The 23,855-nt window shown below is 42.1% G+C and overlaps 1 long non-coding RNA gene across 2 annotated transcripts; it reads left to right on the plus strand.

The window, feature by feature from the left end:
- The first annotated feature begins 9,823 nt into the window (after positions 1-9,823).
- Positions 9,824-19,964, plus strand: LOC112550800. Of its 2 annotated transcripts, none has more exons than XR_003094809.1 (3): positions 9,824-10,048; positions 17,752-17,889; positions 19,378-19,964. It is a non-coding gene; the product is annotated as an uncharacterized LOC112550800 (long non-coding RNA). The 2 variants fall into 2 exon arrangements; XR_003094808.1 differs by having other exon boundaries at positions 19,178-19,399.
- The last annotated feature ends 3,891 nt before the right edge of the window (positions 19,965-23,855 follow it).

Below are 23,855 nucleotides of genomic sequence, written 5' to 3' on the forward strand. Positions count from 1 at the left end.
GGCACGGACGCTTAGTGGTTGATTCAAGATTGTTTACTTACACCGTAGATGGTCGTGGTGTAGGCTGGGCAGTTTCCCAGGTAAAGCTCCGCTTAAATCCCTATGTTAAGGACTCGGACAAAACTCTGACTCACACGAAGTTGTTGAGGCTCTGTGGAACTTTTTGCGCGCAGGGAAGGATACGTCGAGGATTGTGCTCGGCGACGGGGAGAAGAATTGATAGGTGATCAGTCTATCGATCAGCCAGCCGCAGGTCAAATCTCCGTAGAGGCACTCTGCAGCGTGCTCGAAGTTCTCCAACTTGGGCGGAAACCACCCAAGCCTCTTATACGGCCAGCAAGCCAATCGCTAGCCGCCACGTGGGAATAATTTAGAACTGACCAATAGTGGGGCACGAATTTAAATACAAATGGCGGGAACTCCTTGCAACGTGCATTTCTATGCTGCAAAGAAGAAATGCACCCTGCAAAGAAAGCTTCAAACGGCGGGAAAATAATTCAGCGGTGCCAAAGCACACACAAACAAAAGTCACACCCTTGGGTTGTGACAGAGGTCAGTGCAGAATAGGAGTTAAAGTAGATTTGTCAGGTGTTAAGTGTTTTGGGTGGGGAAAAAAAGGAGAGGGAATGTGTTAAAAGACAAACTGTTTGACACCCTCAAAACCTTATCCTTTATCAGCTTTTAGAAATACATTTTCATTAACAGTATGAAGGATTCTTATGCTAAGGACAGTTCCCATGCATTATGAGTTATGCGGATCTTGGCAAACAAACCTGCATAACTGAAGCAAGGTTCCAATCCATTTATACAGAAATATCTGTTTTATAACAACAGTTGTTTAGCCAAGGTTGAAGGCTGTACAGCAATTTTTTGCTTGGAGAAATGACTTATAAATACCCAGGAGTGTTCATTGATTCATCTGATGAGCAAAAGCATGTGTTATGTTTTTAAAGGAAGACGCACTTTACAAGATTTTCCATTTTGCATACATAAACACATGCATAAGTCCATGCAAGTGAGTAATAGGACTGACCACACTGGCTATATACATGGGTTATGCAGTTTACTAGGGTTGTAAAAAGCTTCGGTAGCTGATTCGATTTGGAGGAGATTTGGCCCAATTCGGGGACTGAATCTCCGAATCAGAATCGAATCAGGAGACCAATTAAAAGCTCCAAATCATTTCAAAGCATCTGAATTGATTTAGAAAAGCTTTGGAAAAGATTCGGCTGCTTTGGAGATTCAGCCATAGACTAAACAGGAAGCAGACACAGGTGGCTCCAGCTGGTAAGTCTGTTGTGGGTTGGGGGAGGGGAGAAGGAAGGGGCATGGGGGAGGGAGGGATTGGGGTTGGGACTGGGACAAGCTGTGTGTGGGGGCGCGTTACTCAGGGAGGTGAGATGGGGATGCAGGTGTGGCAGCACTGGGTGTGGGGGCTGTGCTCTGCTGCTGCTTGCCCAGCTGGGGTGGGTGGGATGCAGGCTCACTCTGGGCAGAAGGGGGTAAGCAGCAGCAGGGCAGAGCCCCCGCTCCCAGCGCTGATGCAGGTGAGGTAGCGCTGGGAGCGGGGGGTATGCCCTGCTGCCATCCGGAGCAAGCTGCAGAGGCTGGCACAGCCGGATGAGCCATGGGAGAAGCTCCCATGGCTGCCCCGCCTGGCCCCAGCACACACGCACAACAAAAGCCCTGCATTCACAGGCTGTAGCAGGGGCTGTGGGGGCTCTGGGGCCACATGACAGAGCCCACCTTACACAGCTCCTGCTCCCCAATCTCCAGCCCTGCCCCTGATGTGCCCCTTCCACCTGGCCCCAGTCTCCTCCAAGCAGTTTAAAAAAAAATAAAGCCCCCCACACACCAGATCTGGCAGTGGTGATCAAGGCCTCTGAGGGCACATGGCAGAGCACCGCTGTGCAGTGTGGGACAGTCAGGGGCAGCGGGGATTGCCACCTCCACCTGGTACCCGTGCGGCAGCTGTCTCATCTTGTGGGTGCAGCATGTCTCAGCAGGGTGCCGTGCACTGTCTGGGAGCTGGGGCAGCTCCACGTGTCGGCCAGAGCCCAGCAGTGCTCAGCCCCAATGGCCCCAGCTTCCAGACAGCGCATGGTGCCCTGCTGAGCCATGTTGCACCCATGCCATGGGGCAGCTGCTGCGTGGGCACAGGTGGGGGGTGATCCCTGCTGCCCCCCACTGCCCCTTGCTACATGGAGGTGCTCTGCCATGAGTGCCCAGAGGCCCCAGTCGCCGCTGCTGCAGCTGGTGAATGTGGGGCTTTTGTTTTTTGTTTTTGCTTCTTTAAGTGCTCAGACTAGTCTAGGGATGGGGTCAGGCAGAGCAGCCATGGGGGCTTCTCCCACAGCTCCCCCCACCCAGGGAGAGGCAGGCACAGCCAGAAGAGCCGTGGGAGAATCTGCAGCCGCCCAGCTGTGCCTGCCTCTCCTCAGACGATTCAAATCTCTGAATTGGCGCCTGATCTCCGATTCTGATTCAGCCAGATCGAATGTGGACAGTGATTCAAATCACTGAATTGAATCATGGTTCTTTGAATCAGCCGAATCCAAATCTGAATTGAATACTTCCCTATTCGCACAAGCCTACAGGTTACATTTTTGCAAGATCAGAGTTTAGGATAAAATATACACTAGTATAATGTACATTCATTCACCTGTCACTGTAGCTGGATCTCTCACAAGGTTAAAAAAGGCTGGGATTCCTTGCTGCTTATATGGGAGGCTACCAGAGAGAGCAAAATTGCTACAGGATATAATGTGGTGATTCATTTGCTACTATATCATTCTTGCTTCTGAGTAACAATTGAATCATAGTAGAAGTTAGAGAAGAAAAAAGACTAATTGTCGTTTAAAATTCTAAGCTGTGTATTAACTATGGTAGATTCATCTGCCCTTAAAATGTTGGCCAATTTCTTCTATTAAAAATTCCTGTCTATAGTGATTCTGTTAGGTACTCTTTCCTTCCTGCCCACATGTGCTTAATAAGGCCTCAGGTGGAATTGAAATGTTTACCATAGCACAGCCTAGAAGTAGTTGCCTGCCATGTGCTACTCTTCCTACAGAAACTGCTGATCCATGTATATGGTTAAACCACGTAAAACAAGCTTTTTTTTTAAAAAAACCCTCTCTCTACATATTACTGGAAAAGATCAATATATTTGATATTTCCTGTGCCACTTCTCTTTGCGAACTAGAAGTCCTAGAAGTTTGGACAAATAAGAAAGGGAATTTTAAAATTCTAAGGACTGAAATATTTCTCTGTGATTGACTTATTAAAATGTTATTCTTAATGTTCTTTTTGGCTCATAGAATATAGGGGCAAAATAAATAGTGGGGAAACAGTGAATTAGGAAGAATAGTGTGGTGATTGCTGGATACCATCACTTTTCATGTGAAGGCTGTCATGACCCAAAGGCATGATTTTGTGTGTGCTTCGGCACCAGAATTATCCCCGCCAAGTTGCAGCTTCATTGCACGGAAGAGTTTCCTGTTGCAGAGGAAAACCCCGGTGCAGGGATGAGTTTCCCGCCTTTCTGCAGCTTCTTTTGCAGGGTGCATTGCTCGAGTTGCAAGAGGAATGCATGGTGCAAAAGAGTTCCCGCCACCGGTATGCAAATTCGTTCCCCGCTATTGGCTAGTTCTAAATTATTCCCACGTGGCGGCTGACGATTGGCCTGTTAGCCGTATAAGAGGCTTGAGCAGTTTCTGCCCAAGCCAAAGAGGACTCCACATCCATCTCGTGGGGACTCTGGATACACGGCAGGGTAATAGAGACCCTGTGTGAGATTCAGAGGAGCTTGGCGACCTGATCCATTGCCCACCTCTTCCCGTCTTCGATCGCAAATTTTATAAGACGTATCTCCGATTCCGATTTTGGTGGCTCGTTCACCCAGAGCATCCGGAGCTCTGTTCCATGGAGCCTAGCAAACTCCACGCGACCGTCCGTGTTGTCTGTGTCTGTAACCGCAACTCAAGCAAGTTTTCTAGCCTACACCACTGCCATCTCGGTGTAAGTAAACAATCTTTAAAACTACCGCTAAGCGTTTGTGCCTAATTCCAGCTCATCGCCCTCCCTCTCCGATCGAGCGTGCCCGGGCTGCTGGCCACAGCCCGCGTGCAGCACGGAAAAGGGCTTGGGTCGCTCCCGGCCCGCACAAAGACTTGGTTATGACTAAGGACTTTTAAAGGGGTTGATTTATTTCTGGAGGAGTTTTAGTTAAAGTCCACTGAAACACTTACAGCCTTTTTATTAACTCTGGTATATATGTTACCATATAATACAAATCTATTTTAACAGTGTTTTTTTAGGGCTTCTCTTGTTCTACTCCATTTTGTCTTTTTAGGAAATGCATATTGTTGCTGATTTTTTTTTAAAGTGTTGTCAACTCATCGTCACTGGGAACTGATTTGTGCATTTTTCAGAATGTAAGTTCATGTGATCATGACCTGGTACTAGTTGGTAGTAGCCATAGTTTTCAACACCTGGCTTCCTTCTGATGGAATCCTCTCTGCAGAGAACTCGGGTTAACCAGTTCACTGACCATTTTTAAAATCTAAATGGAAAACACTTCTTGTAATTTATATCTGTGATTTGTAAATCCTAACTTTAGTTATTACTGGGATACTATTTCCTATATAAATTTTAAAATGTTACTGCTGTTAGCATTGCTTGAGACTTTTCCAGGTAGCTAGGGTCAGTCTAGTAATTTTGAATATTTGAAGTTTTTTTGCTAAGTTATAAAGTACAAATAACAACATCAATTATGTTTCCTGCAGGAGTTTTCTTATACAGATTTTCTGCTGTTGTTTCCAATAGCCTCTTTCCTGGCAAAATTGTTCCTTTTTCATTTGGCGAAAATGTTTTCTCTGTTTTCTGAATAAGGTTGAAAAAAACAAGGTTGTGATTTGTTTACTTCCTTGTTTGTGCGTCAAGATAATTAAATATATACACTGAAGGTTGGAATAATGCTTCCACATTTATTGAATGAAAATGACTCATGGACTAAAGTGACCATTACAAAAGCTAGGACTAAATCCCAACATCCTTACTTATGATTTCTGCGATCATGCGGTTTGTCTGTTTTTAATTTCATATCATTTTTATTTTCATTCTGAGGCAGCTGGAAGCTTCTGTGATTTATGGTCATAGACAGTAGGGCTGTACGAAGCTTTGGTCCCTGATTTGATTTGGCAGAGATTCGGCCCGATTTGGTGGTTGAATCTCTGAATTCGAAATGAAACAGAGGACCCTATAATCTCTCTGAATCTATTCAGAGAGATTTGGACAGATTTGGCGATTCAGACGTAGATACAGCTTTAAATGTTTTTTCTACATACTTCTAGGTACCAGGGGCTCTGAACGCTGCAGTGCCGGGGCAGATGTAGCATCCCACAGAAACACGGGCGGCTCCCCAGCATGCTCGGTGTCAGACCAAGAAGCGGACCAGAAGCACTTCCAGTCCACTTCCAGGTCTGCCGGGGAGCGCACGGGGGGGGCCTCCCATGCCCCTCCAGCTCAGTGACTGGTGCCTCCTGGGTCGGGGGGGGGGGCATCTGGGGTTCCTCTTCAGCCAATCGCTGAGCCAGGGGGGCACTGCCCCCCACCCGTGCACTCCCTGGCAGACCCAGAAGGGTCAGAATCAAATAGGGCCCGTTTTGCACATCCCTAATGGACAGCTGTTCATTTCTAGCAATAAGAATTTCCCTGAAATTTCTCCCACCATAGCACAGCAACGTGTCTCCCTCGTACTTTAATAGCAGCCTTTAACTACCTGAAGGGGGCGTCCAAAGAGGATGGAGCTAGACTGTTCTCAGTGGTGACAGATGACAGAACAAGGAGCAATGGTCTCAAGTTGCAGCAAGGGAAGTTTAGGTTAGATATAAGGAAAAACTTTCTCACAAGGAGAGTAGTAAAACACTAGAACAAGTTACCCAGGGAAGTTGTAGTCTCCATCCTTGGAGATTTTTAAGATGCAGCTAGACAAAGTCTTGGCTGGGATGATCTAGTTGGGGATGGTCCTGCTTTGAGCAGAGAGTTGGCCTAGATGACCTCCTGAGGTCCCTTCCAGCCCTAATTTTCTATGATTGTATATTTTATATGGTTCCTTAATATTTTCACTGTTTTAACAGAGAGTTTTGACTGAATTGGGAGATGAAGGAAAAACTGGGACTAGATTTTCCCCTCTCATTATAAACATATAACTGGTTTGATGCAGCCTTAATTAGGCCAGGATATGACTTGCACCAAAACCTAGGCTTAAATGGCAATTAAGTCGAATTAGCTGTGATTGTTGTAAGGCAAAGTATTAATCTGAATAATTCACCGGGACTTAATGCTAATGCTGGACAGTGACGTGGTGGTCTGTAAGGTCTGGATTTGATGCGGCCCAAAACTCTGTGAAAGAAATAAACCAGTTGTCTGTTTTTAGCCCGAGAGAGGTGTCCTATGGGAAGTGAAGTCTCAGTAGGATTCTTTTCAGTAATTGTCCTCTATCCTTACTCAAATTTGACTTATACATTGGCTAGGTATAGATATTCAAAAAGCCCAAGGCGGAATTGATCCAAGTTACATAGTTTTCCATAAGCAGCATAGTTTAGACCAGTACAGAACACACATTCACCCTTTGGGATGTGGGGTTGGGGGGTGCATATTTTAGACCTGGTTCTGCCATTTTTAAACCAGTCTATGTGTGCCAAACTTCTGTTCCGTTATAGGTATAGACTGGTTTTGTGTGCTGAACTTCTGTTCTGTGTACGGGTATAGACCAGGTTCTGATCACTTTTACTAGTAAAAGTTTAATGTCTGTACCTGGCCTAAACCTGGCACAACCCAATTTACAAACTGCTCTCTCAAATAAAGTGATTTCCTCACTTTAGTGATTCACCTCCATAACAAATTAACCTGTGACTCGTATATTTTTTACATATACAATTTAACCATAAACCTGGTTCTGAACTGAAGGAGTTCTGAACTGTTGCTTGTGAAAAATATTTTTTCCTTATATGCAATCCCCCCAAAAATGAAAATATAGATCAGGAACAATGTTTGACAGTAAATGTCCTGGCTTTTGTTGGCTTGTTTCACAACAAGAGGGTTATGAAATTGTGAATCCTGCAGGGATTTTTAATAAAAAAATGAATGTCTATTTCTGCTTGTTTCCTTTTAAAAGAAAAATGTTGCTGTGAAGATTATAATATGGACCATGTTTTATTTACATTAGAGATACAGTATTTTATTGCTTCTAAGGTTATATATATCATTAGGAAGGACAAACAGAAGACTGAAAGAAAATATAATATTTACTTTAAAGGTCCAAGGAGGTAAATTCATAAATAGCAATTTTAAAGTGTGCTGAACTGATGAGTCTACCAGCTTCCTCTTCAGATATGTAGTACAAGGTCATTGGTATCTGGAGCTGTGACAGTCATTTGATAGACTGCATACTTTTCATATGCTGGAAGGAAACAAATATCTATATTTATATCTATCTATATATAGATCTATATAATCACTATATGTGTACACAAATGGACATACATACATATTCCATATATATATATTCTGTATATATATAATATGGAATATGTATGTATGTATGTCCATTTGTGTACATATATAGTGATTTTTATACACATGCACACACACACGCTCGCTATGTATGTATACAGGTCTCTCTCTCTTTCTACACACACACACACACACACACACACACACACAAAAGAATATATTTATCTTTTGACAAAATTGAATATCTAAGGGTAGGTAATTTGGGCTTAATGATGAGGTCCATGGAAGGGCTACTTCACTATTCCAGTCTATTCTTCTGCCCTTCTGGGTATGTGGGGCCATTTCTCAATCGGCTGGAGAGAGAGAAGAATGTATACTGGCGTACCAGGGGGAGAACCAGAGCACAAAGCACTTGCCAGCATAGCTGTTTCTTGAGCAGTATTGCCAGCCAAGGTACTTTAAAATCATGGGATTTTAAATGCTGCATGGTTCTTTGCCTTTTGGCCTTGTGTTTGTAGAGTCTTTGAGGTTTTATTTTCAGGCATCTCTCCACAAACATAAGGGTTAGAAACTTGTTTGCTTTTACTTTAGAATAAAAAGTAGACATATTCATGAGAGTCTCATCCCCTAATCCATGAGTTTGGATTTTAAGAGAAATACCAAATATACTGAGAGGCAGATTAAAAATACAAGAAAGGCTGACAATGCCCTCACAAGTACAAGTGAGGGAAGTCCTGATATTGATTTGATCCCCTGCTGGAAAGAAGTAGCATAATGCCACGTATTTCCTTTCTCCTCAACACTCGCAGTGTTTTGATCCATTTGCAGATAGGAGACAATGATATGAAAAGTGAAAATATGCTCTTTTCTTGTGGTTTTGAAGAGGATTACGATACATAGTGAAACCGAAATGGCTTCTGTCTTTAAAAGTAGGCAGAATTGCTAGAATTGTCAAGTAATTTCAGAAGCAAAAATCATTCTTTCAGTGTCATACTCCAAACAGTAGGACACATTGCTGTTCAGATTATATCTTGAAGGGATGAGAAGAACCACACAACAGATGCTAGGTTAAAAAAATCTTGTTATTGGAAGTTAAGCTTTTTATCTAGGGAAAGAAATGGAAGTGTCAGAGAGTTTGGGTCTGATGTCTGAAAGGGATAGCCAGTGATCCCACCTTAGACAAGGAAAGAGGTATTGTTACCAAGTTTTTAAAGTATCAAACATACCTGAATGTGGCTAAAACTCCACAAAGTCCCCAAGCTGTCACAATTTAAAAAAATGAAATTAAAATAATTTTACATATTGAGAAACTCATGATTTCAAGCAAGATCCAACAGGCCCTCAGTTCCTGATATATAAGTTCTATGTATTTTATTATTAAAGAGACATTCTCATCTCTACTTGAGATGATTACATAACTTTTCTCATATATATTCATTGGCCATAATAAAAATATGAACCTAAGACCATAGACAAAATAAAATATTCAGTATTGCCAAATCCAAGCATTAAGAAATCATGAAACAGACCCCAAAAAATTGTAGGGTTTGCTTTTGAGAAGTGTTGGGGGAGAGGTTGGCCTCCTAGTTTTATGTCCTTTAATATACATGCTGTTGTTCATCTTCTTAAACTTTTCTCCACATTGCACTGCATGTTTTTCTCAATTGTTGGGTTCAGCCTTCCCTTGTCATTAGGGTTCACAGCTGTGGGATACTTCTGGATCCTCTGCTGCACCTGGATCTTCAGGTGGTGCCCATGAGTAGGTGCACTTTTCACCAACTTTGTCTGGTGAGAAGGCTGCAGCACTTTTTCAGGGTCTTGTCTGGCTGCTCTCATCCGTGCCTCCATAACCGTAAGGCGAGACTACTGGAATGCACTCTGTGTGGTGCTGCCCTTGAGAAGTGTCTGCAGCTGGTGCAGAACACGGTGGCCTGTTCTCTGATGGGGGTGGGTTGTCAGGAGCACATAACTCCAGTGCTCCAGAGTGTGTACTGGCTTTGGGCATAGTTCAAGATGCTGGTTTTGACCTAAGGCCCTAAGCACTCTGGGCCCTATGCACATAAGGGACTGCCTTCTCCTTGTTGCAATCCCTAAGGTCAGCTGAGAGCAACCTCCTTACACGTACCATCAGTATGCCTAGTATAAGTGAAATCACAAAACAAAAGACAAAGTTTATGAGAGCCAGGATCTGATGATGACATATTTTTAATTGCATACTGTGTTTGGTGTGGGCTTCCTTTGTTTTTTGTTTTTTTTAATACTTGTACCATATTATATGCATCTGCCTCAGTTCATTACATCTGTTTCTTTTGGCTTTCAGCCTTACTGAACTTGTTTTTCCTGCTGTGTTTCTGTAAACAACTCTCAGCATCGAAGTCCAGCCTACAGCTGGATCAATCTGTTCCTTCAAAAGTAAGCCACCCGTCTATATCTGGAATGGCTAAGTATTTGTCTGGAAACGTGCTGCAAGTGCTAGAAGCCAGGATGTAAGGAGGTGTAGTTTTGTTTCTGACAGATTTGTTGTGCAGCCTGGGTGAGTTACCTTCTTCTCTTTCCTTGGTCCCTCCCCATGTCAAATGGGGATAACTACACTTAGAGTCATCTACTGGGCAAAGCTGGGAGGAGGATAAATTAGTCTGTGCATTAAAGTGTTCTTGGATGGATAAGTTTATTAAGAGCTTTGATTGTACACAGATTGTCCAGGAGATTCAGCCTCTGGAGAGTGGGGGAAAGATGCAACCTGTGTAAACCAAGTGCTTGCTTAAAGAAAAATGATAGTATCTGAGCTTTGGAGATTGAGCTCCACACCCCCTGCCCCCATCCCCCCCCCAGCCCTGTTTCCTGCTAGAATTACTAAGAAGTTGCGAGAAACCCAGTCTTGCAAGCTATTGGGATGATTGCTATAAACAGCTGCTCTAAATTATCTTGGCAACTAGAGGGATATGTCAGTACTGAGATGACTCAGAGGGAATAGAAACCAGTTCATGTAGACATGACTCAGCTTCTGTTAAATAAGCTTCCCTTTAAACATGTCTTGTCAAATCATTACACAGCACATTTAACAGTATTTTGCACTTCTTTTCTTGCTTGTCTGTTCTTATTTCCTGTTTTCACTGCACTCAACAGCTCAATATACTGGGGCAAAAATTGGTAACAATACCATATAAATGTAAAGCTTAAAGGCCAAATTGGAGTTTTCCCTGAGTAAGATTGCAGTATCTAGGCTTAGGTTTGAACTACTACTGCCGCTTATATTTTGATTACACTTAACTACATTCTAAAATTACAGGCTGTTCCCAAGAAAACTCACTTTTGTACAAATAATGCTTGCATTTCCCTGTAAGTTATCTCTATGATTTTAGGAAAAGCCTTCATTGCAGCATACATCAAATAATAAAGAAGGAGCAACCAACAAGGAACATCATAACTATGACTTCTTTAAATCTTTCGTTTGGTTTAACAGTAAACCTCTTCCACTCAGCATGCAGTGCTCCATTATGCATGCAGCCTAATCCACCTTCCTGTCTCTTCATTCAAATCACTTTTTAAACCCATATGTTCCATGAAGCCAAAGGTACACATCACTCGCTCTGTTTCTTCAATGTACCAGTTAGTGCCTGTAGACTATAAATCCTTTGTAAGATGCCTTGTACATTTATGATACACAGTTCATTATTGAATCTGTAGAAAAATGCAGTGTTTTAATTCTGCTTTTAAAATGGATGGCTCAAAATTATGAGAGGAAAGCAGCAACGAATGTTGTTAATTGATTCAGTCTGCTTTGAGATTAATGGTAGGAAGCTTATCAAATACGGTACATGTTCTACTGCAGTCAAGCTTATCATAAAAATAAAAGCACATTTGAATCTAACAGTATTACCTCTAAACTTACATTTCCCATGTTCAAGACATTCCAGAGTGCTGTACATGCTACAGAACATACAGAATTTGAAACTCATTTCAGATGCCCAGAATATGTGAGCAACCCCCCAGTAAGAGGCTGGTATATAGGCTAAGTTTTAAATAGAAAAAAAGTCAGTCTAAGCTACACATAAAAAAATACTGTGTGAAAAAGTTAAAATTAAGCACTAGGAAATTGTGCATGTAGTTTACTCAGTCTGGACATGCAATTACATTTGAAAGAAAAATTTCAGTGCATGTTTTAAAATGTATATCTGTCTGTGGAATGGTGAAGGGGAAAAAAAGTTTTGGCAACCTTTTGGCAATCAGGGATGGATTTTTTTTCCTTAAGCAATTTTTAAAAATATGAAAAGTAAATTGACTCTATCTTTTTTAGTTTGAAAAATGCCATGCTTTCATGAAATATTAAAAATAAATTTCCCTCTTTTTTCATATTAAATTACTCTGATGTAGTTTTCCAGTGTAGAACTGCTGAAATGTGCTGTTGATTATAGCAATTGTCCAGTCTTCCTTTACTTCAGAGGAAGCACATGAATTGAAAAACCATAATGAAAGGAATCGTTTGGGTAGTTCTTGGCAAAGGATGTCTCCACTTCTCCTTGCAGGAAGTACTGCTTGTGTTTTATGATTTGCTCACATGAAACCTCTTTCAGATCCAAAACTATCTGAGGTTTCACTTAACACTCTATATTCATACTGTAGGATGTGGTGGATGGAAACTATGTGGAATATATTCCTATTTTAAGTTGATAAGTCAACACAGGTTTGAAAATCTAAAGGGTTTACTGAGATGATAATGGAAAAAGTATTTGAAGGTGGTAAGCTAGCCTCCAAAAACTTAATATGTTATTTTAAAGAGTGTAAAATGAGATCACTAAAACAGTTTTCAAACATTAAGTCCCCTTGAACCAGTACTACTAGTTAAAAAGCACTAGAACTTTTATGGTGAAGAGAATGCATTCTGGATCAGGAAGCATCAAATGCTACTAGATGCTGAATTACCCAGAATGAAAAAGCACTCCAGGCCCAGATTCTGGCAGATCAGTATGACCTAGTGTGCCAGCAGAATTTGTATTTGATAATGATCTTGACCTTTTTAGAACTGGCCACAGGAGGTTTTCATTGGTCTGTGCTGCAAAGGTACAACACTTGGACCATACTGGGACTTAGATGCAAGTCTGTGCTTTCTCTGTTCCCTAGTATCTTGTTCTGATTCCAGAGTAATTTACTCATTTGTTCCTATACTGAACTTTCTCAAAGCTAGGAATAGGGTTTCTCTGAAGACATTTGTGTTGAAAAAACACAGTTGCAAATCCAAATTTTGAATGTTACAGCGTATTGTTCTGGATACGGACAAACATACACTTGTAGCGGCCTCAAAAGGGGACGGGGAGTTGCTGGTTGGGATAGCACAGGGGCTGCTATGCTGTCACTGTTAAAGGTGTGTGAACCAGTAGGGATACAAGGAGCAATTTCACTACACAACTTTAACCCTGCTCCATCCAGTGTCAAAGTTGGGGTGCTTTAGTTCACTTGTGTAATTTATATGCCAGCTCATATACACATAAGGGTTACTATATAACAGCTGTTGCACCCTCCAGAGCAGCAGCTGCCCCCGCCCCTTCTCTTTTGAAGCTGCTACAAGTGTTCCTTTGTCCTTAGCCTCAGGCTGTATTTGCTTAGTGTTTGTACTTCTCACATATGGGTAAAATTTATCTATGGATTCGTAATAGGATGGCAGCATGTAATTTATTATAAACACAATAATATTGCCTTAAGCTTTAAGAAGCTTGCACAAATTTCTGGCCATAAGGTAGTGCCCCCTTTTAACGTCAAATAATTAGGATGCTTTTAACATACTGAATTGTACAGCACAATGTAAACATGTGGTGTACAGTACACTTTCTTTTACTTGCCCATATAGCAGCTTCCTTTGGAGAGGCCCATTGCTACACAGCAGCAAATAGCTTGCTGGCCCTACAGAAGCAGCTTTGGTGGAATTTGGGCTTTCTAGTATGGCAAACACAATGGGCTTTCCAGTGTGGGCTTTCCAGTATGGCAAGCACAGTGAGCTTCCTCTTTCCACTATGGCTTAGTGTTATTCACAACATTCCTCTCGTTAAAAACTTGCTCCACCAGACATGGCTGTTCTTAGCACTATCCTACCAAAGCAATGTGCTATTCCATGTGTGAGTTGATAGTTGCTTGTTGGTAGCTGCTTTAGTGGCAGATGAAAAATGGACTAATATCTACAAGGATGCAGTGTGAGAACTTCAAAATGCAGTCCAAACTGCCTGTCAGTTTAACCATCAGTTTGGGGAGATGTCTGAAGCAGAATCTTTAATGTCTTTCATTTTTAATACATGTGCTTGTGACCTACTTTGTTATGGAAAATGAAGTGATTAGCAACTACAGTTGAAATTAAATTGCAGCAATTATTTTGAGTTTTGTACTATACAGCCAAGCAATATAATATTATACAGTTGCAACATTCTGTAGTCTAGCGTGCAATATTCTGAGGCTTGTGCCATGAAGAGGGACAATACACTATATGGGATTTGGTTATTCACCTAGATTTTGAGCTAGCCAGCCAAGGGTCCAGGTCACTCATAACAAATAGCATGTCTCTTATTTACCTGTTATGCTTCATGTTGCACAATGCTACACTTCACTCTGTTTTGGATAAGTGGTTTCAATCCCATTGCTTTCATTGATATATAAAGTTATAAAACGATTAAAACTATACCATATCTTATCATCCTAGAAGGGCAACATTTTGGAAGACAATGCTAAGTTAACGATCACATAATTGACCATGCAATTAGAGAGGGAATGACTTTCTCTCCCTGGTCATCCTTTTAAAAATGATTTTGAAACTTCAGTTTGTTGAACTGAAGGAAATATCAGTTATTTTTTTCAGTTAATAATAGAGTTAGGTAACATTAGCAGAAAATAATCTAACACAGATGAAAGCACTATATTTATGCTTCATTTTATTCTGCTTATTAGTTTATGGATACAGAGACAATAGTGGAATGCCATAACTGCCAGATTTTGCATCTGGAATTTAAAATTCAAAATATCTAGGCAACTTGCCAGTGACCACTTAGTTGTTGATATTGAAGAACACATGCTGTTTCTACCAGATCGGGATTCATTTTTTTATCACACTTTTTCCCCCCAGATCTGTCTTTTATTGAAATGTTATATGACCTGATATTCATACTGACTTTATGGTTAACCTTTCCTTTTACAGCTGTCTTCTGATAGAAATAAAAAAGAGTTAAGAAACTAAAAATCTTTTCCCATGATTAATAGGATAGCATAGGGGCAGGCAATTGTTTCAGGCGGGGGGCCACTTACTGAGTTTTGGCAAGCTGTTGAGGGCCACATGGATAGCCCTGCCTCCCGACAGGTGCCCTGTCTCCTGGTCACCATCTTGGGACCAGAAGTCCTGCCCCCTACCCCCCAATCTTTGCCACCAGAAGTCCCTCCCCTTGCCCTCAGGAGTAGTTTCGGGCAAGGGGTTTTGCCAGAAAACTACCAAATTATATTCTACAGTCATTTACAACATTCATTAATTTGATTTAAAAATATTTTTGTCTTGATGTACATGCATTTGTGTAGTGTACATAGAGGTGATTGCACAATAACTTAAAATGAAGTCTTACTCTTGTATACTGGGGGGCATGGAGGGTGGGTATAGGTTTGTGGGGGGCTGTGGGTCCATGGGGGAGGGTACGGGTGTGTGTGGGGGGTTTGTGAGGGGGATGGGGTGAGGAAGCATGTGGGGATGTGTGGATGTGTGGGGTGTGGGTGGGTATGGGGTTTGTCGGGGGAAAGGGTGGCTGGGATGTGTGAGGGGATGTGGGGGTATGCGTGTCTGGCAGGGTGTGCTTGTGGGACTCACCCTATGAATACTCTCTCTCTCCCCCTTCCCTCACTGTGCGCGCGCGCGCGCACACACACACACACACACACACACACACACACACACACACATACCCATACCCATCCCTCCTGCTCCTGGCCCTGGAGTACTGGTGCGCCCCCATGCTCCTGCGACCCAGCAATGCAGCCTGGGGCCACGTGGTGCTGGAGCAGGTATACAGGGAAGCAGTGAAAGCTGGGGCAGGCAGAGGCTTCTGGGTGAGGGGGCTGGGGGTAAGGAATGGCCAAGCTGGCTTTGTTGCTGGCTTCTGCCAGCTCCCCCTGGGTCCTACTGCCCCTGGCTCCTGTGATCTTTGACAGGCAGCCAGGAGCAGATGATATCAATTTTCTGAATTTTGTAGGGGCCCAGTGGGCCAGATCTGGCCCATGGGGTGTATTTAGCCCACCTGGGATAGCAGGTCATTAAACAGATGCAGAAGCAGCAATCAGTCCCTTAAGCATGTAAATAAAGCCCAATTAAAAAAATCTGATGTAGCTCTGATAGCATCCTAAGTGGGACTTTCAAAATACTTCTCCCTTTTAACAATGTATTTAAATATATTGCCAAGAAAAAAATAAGTCTAGTTATATATTTAGGCTTGGCGTAATTTTATTTTAATTTTTTAAAAATAATGTTGACAGATAATATAAATGTTTTATTTTTAAGTATTTAGTTTATTGATTTTAATTTTTAGGATTGTGCAATTTAACTGCCTGCTGTGACAAACCTAACTACTGTAGGATTGCCACCAGCTGAGCAGCAGAGCTTCCATTAGTTCTGGTTACACTCACCTGTAGCTCCTTTGTTCACTTTGTCACTTCCTCTTTCTTTATTCCCAATCCCCTGGGGTTTCTGGGAGTTGCAGTCCAAACTACAGTCAGCACTGTTCTGTAGGACTGCACCCCCTGTCATCAGACACTCTATCAGCCACTATTTTTCTTGCATCCTTTTCTATTAATTTCAATATTTTTTCATCAGTCTGTGAGTATGAGGTAAAATTGACATTTATCAATGTTTGCTGAAAAAAAAATCAAATTTTTCCAAGACTATATATAATCTAAGAATATAATATAGTACAACAATGTACACTCAGGAATTAAAGCTTTGTTATAATCCACATAAACAAGCAAAATGTAACACAGTGGGTGCATCTACACATGCAATTAATGCAAACTGATTAACTGTGGTGCATATCGCACTGGAGTGTAGCTCCCAGGCGCTGCATTTACAGATGCACCCAGGACTACAGCATATTGAACTGAGTCGGAGCAGCCCCAACTGGCAAGGGGCCCTTGTGGTCAGCCTGCCAACCCAGAAGTGCTCCTACCTGGCTCAGTGCGCTCTGGAGGGGCTAGCTGGCACACAAGCGTGCTCCAGTGCAGACCTAGCTAGCATGCAGCTTCTACAATGAAGCACCCTTGTGCCCCAGCCAGCCCAGTCAGCATCTACACATGTGGTGCTGCACACTAAAGAATGCTTTTGCAGGATAGGACTTGTATTTACAAGTACTAACCTATGGCAGAGTTAATTAGTTTACTGCGACCTAATAGGGCCACATGTGTAGACACAGTGACTTTACTGCGGCTCTAATTAGCTCTGCAGTAAACTGTCTCGACCGGCCAGAGCTGACTTGAGGTGATTAAGAAATTGCTCGTTCGTTTGGGCGGGCTGGTGAATGGAGAGGCAGACAAGGTTTAATGGTTGCAAAAACGTTTACTTACGCCGCCTGTAGTTGCGACGCAGATGGTCCGGTCGTCTGAACAACTATGTGAGTTGTTCCAGCTGGCGAGGCCCAAGCCAGTTAATCCGTCTGCAATTCGAAGCCGGCGGGAAAAGGGTATGTCTGGGATTGCGCTCGGCGACGGGAAGAAGGATCGATAGGTGATCAGTCTATCGATCAGCTAGCCGCAAGTCAGATCTCTTTAGAGGCACTCTGCAGCATGCTCAAAGTTCTTCAACTTGGGCGGAAGTCGCACGGGATTTTAAACAGTTAGCAAGCCAATTACTAGCCGCCATGTGTGAATAATTTAGCACTGGCCAATAGCGGGCCACAAATTTGCATTCGAATAGCAGGAACTCTTTGCACCGTGCATTTCTGTGCTGCAAAGAAGAAATGCACCCTGCAAATTGGCGGGAACTCTCTTGCACCGAGGTTCTTCTGCTGCAACAGAAACCCTCGCTGTGCAAGAGGCTCTCATGTGGCAAGAAAATTCCATTGTGCCGAGGCACCAAAATCACTGGGTTGTGACATAAACATCTCATGTAGACATGCCCAGCGAGTGTGGGGCTTATTTTGGCTTCTTGTCTATGACCAGTTGCTTATACGCTGTATATTTGAATAATTGCAACTATTCTGTTTCCCTACCCTTGCTTTCCTTTTGTAGTGGGTAACGGCTAGAAATAACTAATGTCAGCTGTGAATACTAGAGGAAAGGTCAAGAATATGAAGGTAATGCAAGTGTGGATAGATTTGACCCTCCCTGGGAACACAGGGGGAGACTCCCCCACACTACCCACACATGGTAAGCAAACTAGTGTCATCAATTCTTTTTACATAAGTCATATGAGTGGGGAAATAAGTGACTGCAGCAGCTACTAAGAGTCAGCTAGGTTTCCATCTCAGGATACACTTTCTCTATTTTGATTTCAACAGGCCTGTGATCAAAGTATGTTCACAAAGTTTCCTCATACTTTCAATATATATATTTTAAGGGGGATAGCCTTTATTATCCTGCTCTATAGAATGTGCACCACATCAAACCAGTTCATAGCAAAGCTTTGACAGTTTCCCTGTCATCAATAAGATCATACCTGGAGCAGGTAAATTTGCTAGAACATGCATTTGCAAATATTAAGCCTTTTCTAGACACTGTATTGTCCTTGCAAACTGCTTAGCATTACTGAGTGACGCTGTGGCTAGACTGAAAGCAGACAGCTGACAGGGATTACTCTAGAACAAGTATGATGCCAGTGAGGTAAACAGTTATTCAGTGTGCAGTATCATTTACTTATCTGTTAAAAGTGTTTTGCCTAGTGAATCTTGCTGCATTTATTTTTCCTACCAAGTCGTATACCTTTTGCTTTCCTTTTACCATTTGCCTTTTGCAATAACACTAGCAGCTTCCTGAGTAAGATTTCTTGGGAGTTGGGTGAGGGTTTCTGAACTTTCAAATGACAGCAGATCTCCCAAATGTTTGCTCCTGGTGTCCACAACATTAAACTAGAGCTGGTAAAAAATGTTTTGCTTCTGTTCTTGGGTAAAATTCTGAGCATTCTAGGATAATCCCATAACAGTGTTTTGAAAACCTTTATTGGAAACGTCCCCATATTTAGACAGATCTATGAGCTAGAGAAACAAAACGTCTTCTTATAAGGTTAAAAAAACAACACTATGTTCGAGTCCAGAATGTCCTTGTTTGAACTTGCAAGAACTATTTTGTGTAACTAGTAAACAGACTTCTGAATTACATAAAATGAAGCTGCCTCTGATCCAAAACCAGTATTTGTGTGTGTTTGAGGAAACTTCTGCATGTACTAGAGACCACATAAGTGTTTTGTGACATAGTGGGAGAAGTTTTCATGATTCCATATGTAGGTTTCTCCTAAAAAAAAAAAGGGGGGGGTGGGGCTCTATAAACTGAGGATCACTAACTTATTGAATATATCTACCTCTTCTTATAGATGCCAGGGGTCCATGAATGTTCGCTGGGCTTCTCATAGCAAATACAGCAAAATTTGGGGTTAGGTATTGGCCTCCCCACAGGTAATAATGCCAACATCAATTATCTTTTTCCTTTCTTTATTCATAAGGAAAAGAGAAGGAAGAAATAATCCCCTTGGAATACTGGACTAGCTAGTTTAAGGCTTAGTGTAGTGAAAACTATTGACAATGAAAATGTCCGTTAAAATAGACCCGAAAGCTTGCTAAGAACATGTTTTCCAACTATTTAAGTTGGTCTAATAAAAGATATCAGATTCACCCAAAAAGCCTTGTCTGCCTATGTCCTTAGACCGACACGGCTACAACCTACACCCTGTAACATGGAAGATATTAAATTCTGCCACTTGAAATGGAAACTGTACAACATGAAAAAGAAGCTAAACTCAAGAGACATATATTTTCTAAGCCTATGCAAGAAACACAACTTTGTTCCCAGAGGATTAAACATCCACAATCCTCTGATTACTGCACACAACTCCAAGTATGCTTCACCGCTATGCAGGAAAACTTCAGAGAAAATTAGAAATCATCTTCTTCACCTAATCTACTCCAAAAGAGACCAGCTCAGAAAGGAAATCACCACCTGCTACAACTTAAAAGGGAAAAATCCAGATATCTTCCCTAATATTATACAATGGACACAAAGAGACTACAGAAATTTTTCTACAACAGTCATCCAACATAAAAAGCAGAAATGGAACAAATTACTCCAGGAGCACCTTTCCCAGCCACAAAACAACCATCAGAGGAGCAACACCAACACCGTACAACATTCCAATCTCAGACTTGATGAAACTGAAAGCAGCAACCAACCCTCAAATATCATCAATCTCTCCACACACACGCTTACCAAAACTGAAAAATCTGTCCTTTCTAAAGGCCTAAATTTCTGTCCAGAAAAATACCCTAATAAAATACGTCAATGTGGAGAACTAGAAGAATTCGTCTGACGCCTCTGCCTCAAGGAATATTTCCACAACCAGAATTAATCCACTTCCAACAACAACTCATCCTCTGACAACACTGAGGAAAAAATCAACCGCGCAAAACCCCCCAAAATTAGATTGGACACCTCACAGTGGATGAAATTCTAACCTTGACTGCTACAATGACTGCTTCAGGGAAAGAATGAACAATGAAATAATCAACAACACATGCCACCATAACAATTTCTCCCCACCAGGGAGAAAGGCCATAGAATCTCTAAGATCCAACCACCAAATAGTAACAAAGCCAGCAGATAAAGGAGGAGCCATAGTCATCCTTAACCATGAAGGCTTCATAAAGGAAGTCAGCAGACAACTCTCTGAAACCACCTACTACAAAGAACTACAAGAAGATCCTATTCTCCTTTTCACCTTGAAACTCAAAAATACTATCAAATCATTTTCATCAGAACTACAAGAAAAACTACAGACCTTGATCCCCCTGCTACCTAATTCAGGGACTTTTTACATGCTCCCTAAAATCCACAAACAAGGGAACCCTGGCAGACTCATCATATCCAGCCATGAAACTCTAACTGAGGAAATATCAGGTTTCATTGAATCAATCCTAAAACTGCTTGTCACCCAAAGAACGACTTTTGTCCAAGATACTACAGAATTTCTATGGAAACTTAAAAACATAGACCACCTTCCCAGCAACACCCTCCTAGCCACCATGTACCAACATCCCACACCAGGATGGCATCCAAGCCTGCCGTACATACCTACGAGAACAAGATGACAACTCAGAACACAGACCCAAAGATATTATTCACTTTATACACTTCATCCTCACACACAACAATTTCACTTCTAATAACCAACACTTCCTCCAGACCATGGGCACAGCTATGGGCACCAGAATGACCCCCCAGTATGCCAACCTTTTTATAAGCCACCTGGAAGAAGAATTCCTCAAGGACCGCACCATCAAACCCTTGCTATACTTAAGATATATTGATGACATATCATTTGAACTGAAAACCTGCAATCTCTGATTGAATTTCAAGAATCATCATCCCTCCATCTGACTATCTCTTGAATAATCCAGCACCAACATCTCCTTTTTCGACATGATGATCAGTATCCAGAATGGTAAAATACAGACTACGTTATACAAGAAACTCACAGACCAACACACATATATGCACAGAACCAGCAATCACCCTGAACGCACCAGGGAAGCTGTGATATACAGTCAAGCCCTCAGATATCACCGAATTTGCACTGAGAACACCCGGGATTGCCACCTCACTAGTCTTAAAAAAAAACTTTTACTATACAAGGACACTCCACCAGAGAAATAGATCACACGTTTGAAAGAGCCACCTGGATACCACGTGAAGAATTGCTGAAGTACAGAAGAAAAACCCCCATGAATTGCACTGTTGTTTATGACATATCACCCCTCCCTCAAACCCATACAGAAAATCCTCAAACAATTGCAACTCATACTAGAAGGAGACCCTATTCTTAAAGAGATCTTTCTAGAACCACCCATGCTAGCCTTTAAACAAGCTCCAAACCTTGCTAACCTCATCATGAGGAGCAAAATTCCGCAGAACCCCCCATGCTAGCCTTTAAACAAGCTCCAAACCTTGCTAACCTCATCATGAGGAGCAAAATTCCTATGGCCCAGAACACACCAAAAGGATCCAGACCGTGCCAGGACAAGAAATGCAAAACCTGCCAACACATCTCCACCATCCCCACAATTACTACACCCCACAACAGAACCATCAGCATTTCTGGATGCTACATCTGCACCTCCAGAAATGTAATATATCTCATTCAATGCACCAAATACCATGATGGAAAATATGTAGGAGAGACCAAACAACAACTGAGCACTAGAATGAATGCACACCAGAAATCTATTAAAGACAAGAATACCCAATTACCGGTGGGGGCACATTTCTCACAAGAAAACCACTCTCTCTCCAATCTCTTAGTTCTAATCCTCAAAGGGAATTTACAAAACACTCTTCACAGACAAGCCTATGAACTTCACTTCACCACCACCACCCCCACTTCCAACTTGTCTCTTACTCACTGACTCCTTAATTTACATCTCCCTGACTACCTTTCTTGCATGCATGCCAGCCTCTGGCTTATTTACTATTCCATCCAGGAAGAGCACACACTAACTGCAGATGCTTCCTCAGCCTGACAAAAGGTTTTTAAACCTGAAAAGGCTTGCTAAGAATGTTTTTTCCAACTACTTAAGTTGGTTTAATAAAAGAGATCAGATTCACCCAAAGAACCTTGTCTGCATTAAAATGCATGGAATCAATTTGTGGCTTTCACTCTAGTCAACATTGATTATTACAGTACTTGTTATAAGCAGCTTTCACTGCTTGTTATTTTTATTATTATATTTATGTAAACTTTTCAAGCAGATGTTGCAAACCAAAGGAGTAAACACAGGAGAGGGTGAAGGTGACACTGAAACATCACGTTGATAAATGAGTCATGTATAATGGTTACAGGTCATGGAAGAATTTATTTTGGAGGGGAAATTGGGGCTTAAGTGGGACAAGTTAAATTTTAAGACTTAAGTATATAAAACAAATATTAAGAATTCCTACAAGCCCTCTACCTACGTTATCAACACATGAACATTTCTTGTAGGAAATGTATACAGCCTGTCCTTCTTTAGGTGCCTCTAAATCACTTCACCTGTGATGACTACAGGAAATTTTCAAGTGCTGATAACTTTGGTAGAGGGCTTGTAGGAATTCTTAATATCTAAATTGGTCCTGTGAGAGTATTTCAGACATAGAAGGTGCGTCCAGATGAGCGCACACAGTTTGTTGTGCTGCAGACACATCTGTAGTGCCACAAACTGCATGCACTGCACATGCAGCTATTTGCTGCACTGCTAATTTGCAGTGCAGCAGGGTTTTTGTGACACAGGGAGATCCTGGTGGGTTTTGGTTTTTTGGGGGCGGGGGTTTGACACCAGGAAATCCTGGTGTCAAAAAAACCCACATAGGAAAAAAGTGGGGTGACAAACATGGCAGGAACCAGAGCCTGGCTTGCTGGAGCCATACTCTGGCTGCTGGCCAGGTTCCGTGTGCCCAGATCATCACCACTGATCAGATCCCACTGACCCTCAGAACCCCAGGTAAGGGTGCTGGGACCAGCCTAGACTGGCAGCCTCCTTTACCCCAGCTGGTCCCAGCTCCCTTCATATAAGGGTGTTCACTCCCCTACTACCCAGGGCAACATGGCATGTGGCAGAGCATGTGTGCATGGGTATTCCCTGGGGACAAGTAGCAGTGGCACAATTATGTGCTGTTGCTATTTGTCGCTGGGGAAACACACGTGCATGCTAGCCTGGACACGCCCAAAAGATGGAATGCTAGATGCTACAAACAGGTGGGTGGAGTGACTATTGATGGTAAGAGGGAAGAGCTGGTATACACAGGTTAAAAACACAGATAAAATAGGCAGCAGAGTGGGTCAGAGCCAAAGGTGAGGACAAAAACCTTGAACTTGTGGTTGTGAATGTGAGCCGGTGGAAGAATTCAAAGAAGATTCAATTCTCTGGTTGGAACAAGGGATAAAGAAGCTGTCATTGAAAAATCTTGTCCTGAGTAGGTTTAAAGATTAGAGACATGGGAGACTGTTACAGTAATTGAAGTAGGAGATAGCCTGGATGCTAATTTTAGTTGTGTGAAAAAAGAAAAGCAAACATTTTGGAAAAGGATTTGCTAATGACAGTGACTTCTGAATGTTTACAGGTACCTACAATTCTGTTATTGACTTCTACATTGGC

The sequence above is a fragment of the Alligator sinensis genome, unplaced genomic scaffold (assembly GCF_000455745.1).
Source record: "Alligator sinensis unplaced genomic scaffold, ASM45574v1 scaffold545_1, whole genome shotgun sequence".
NCBI lineage: Eukaryota > Metazoa > Chordata > Crocodylia > Alligatoridae > Alligator > Alligator sinensis.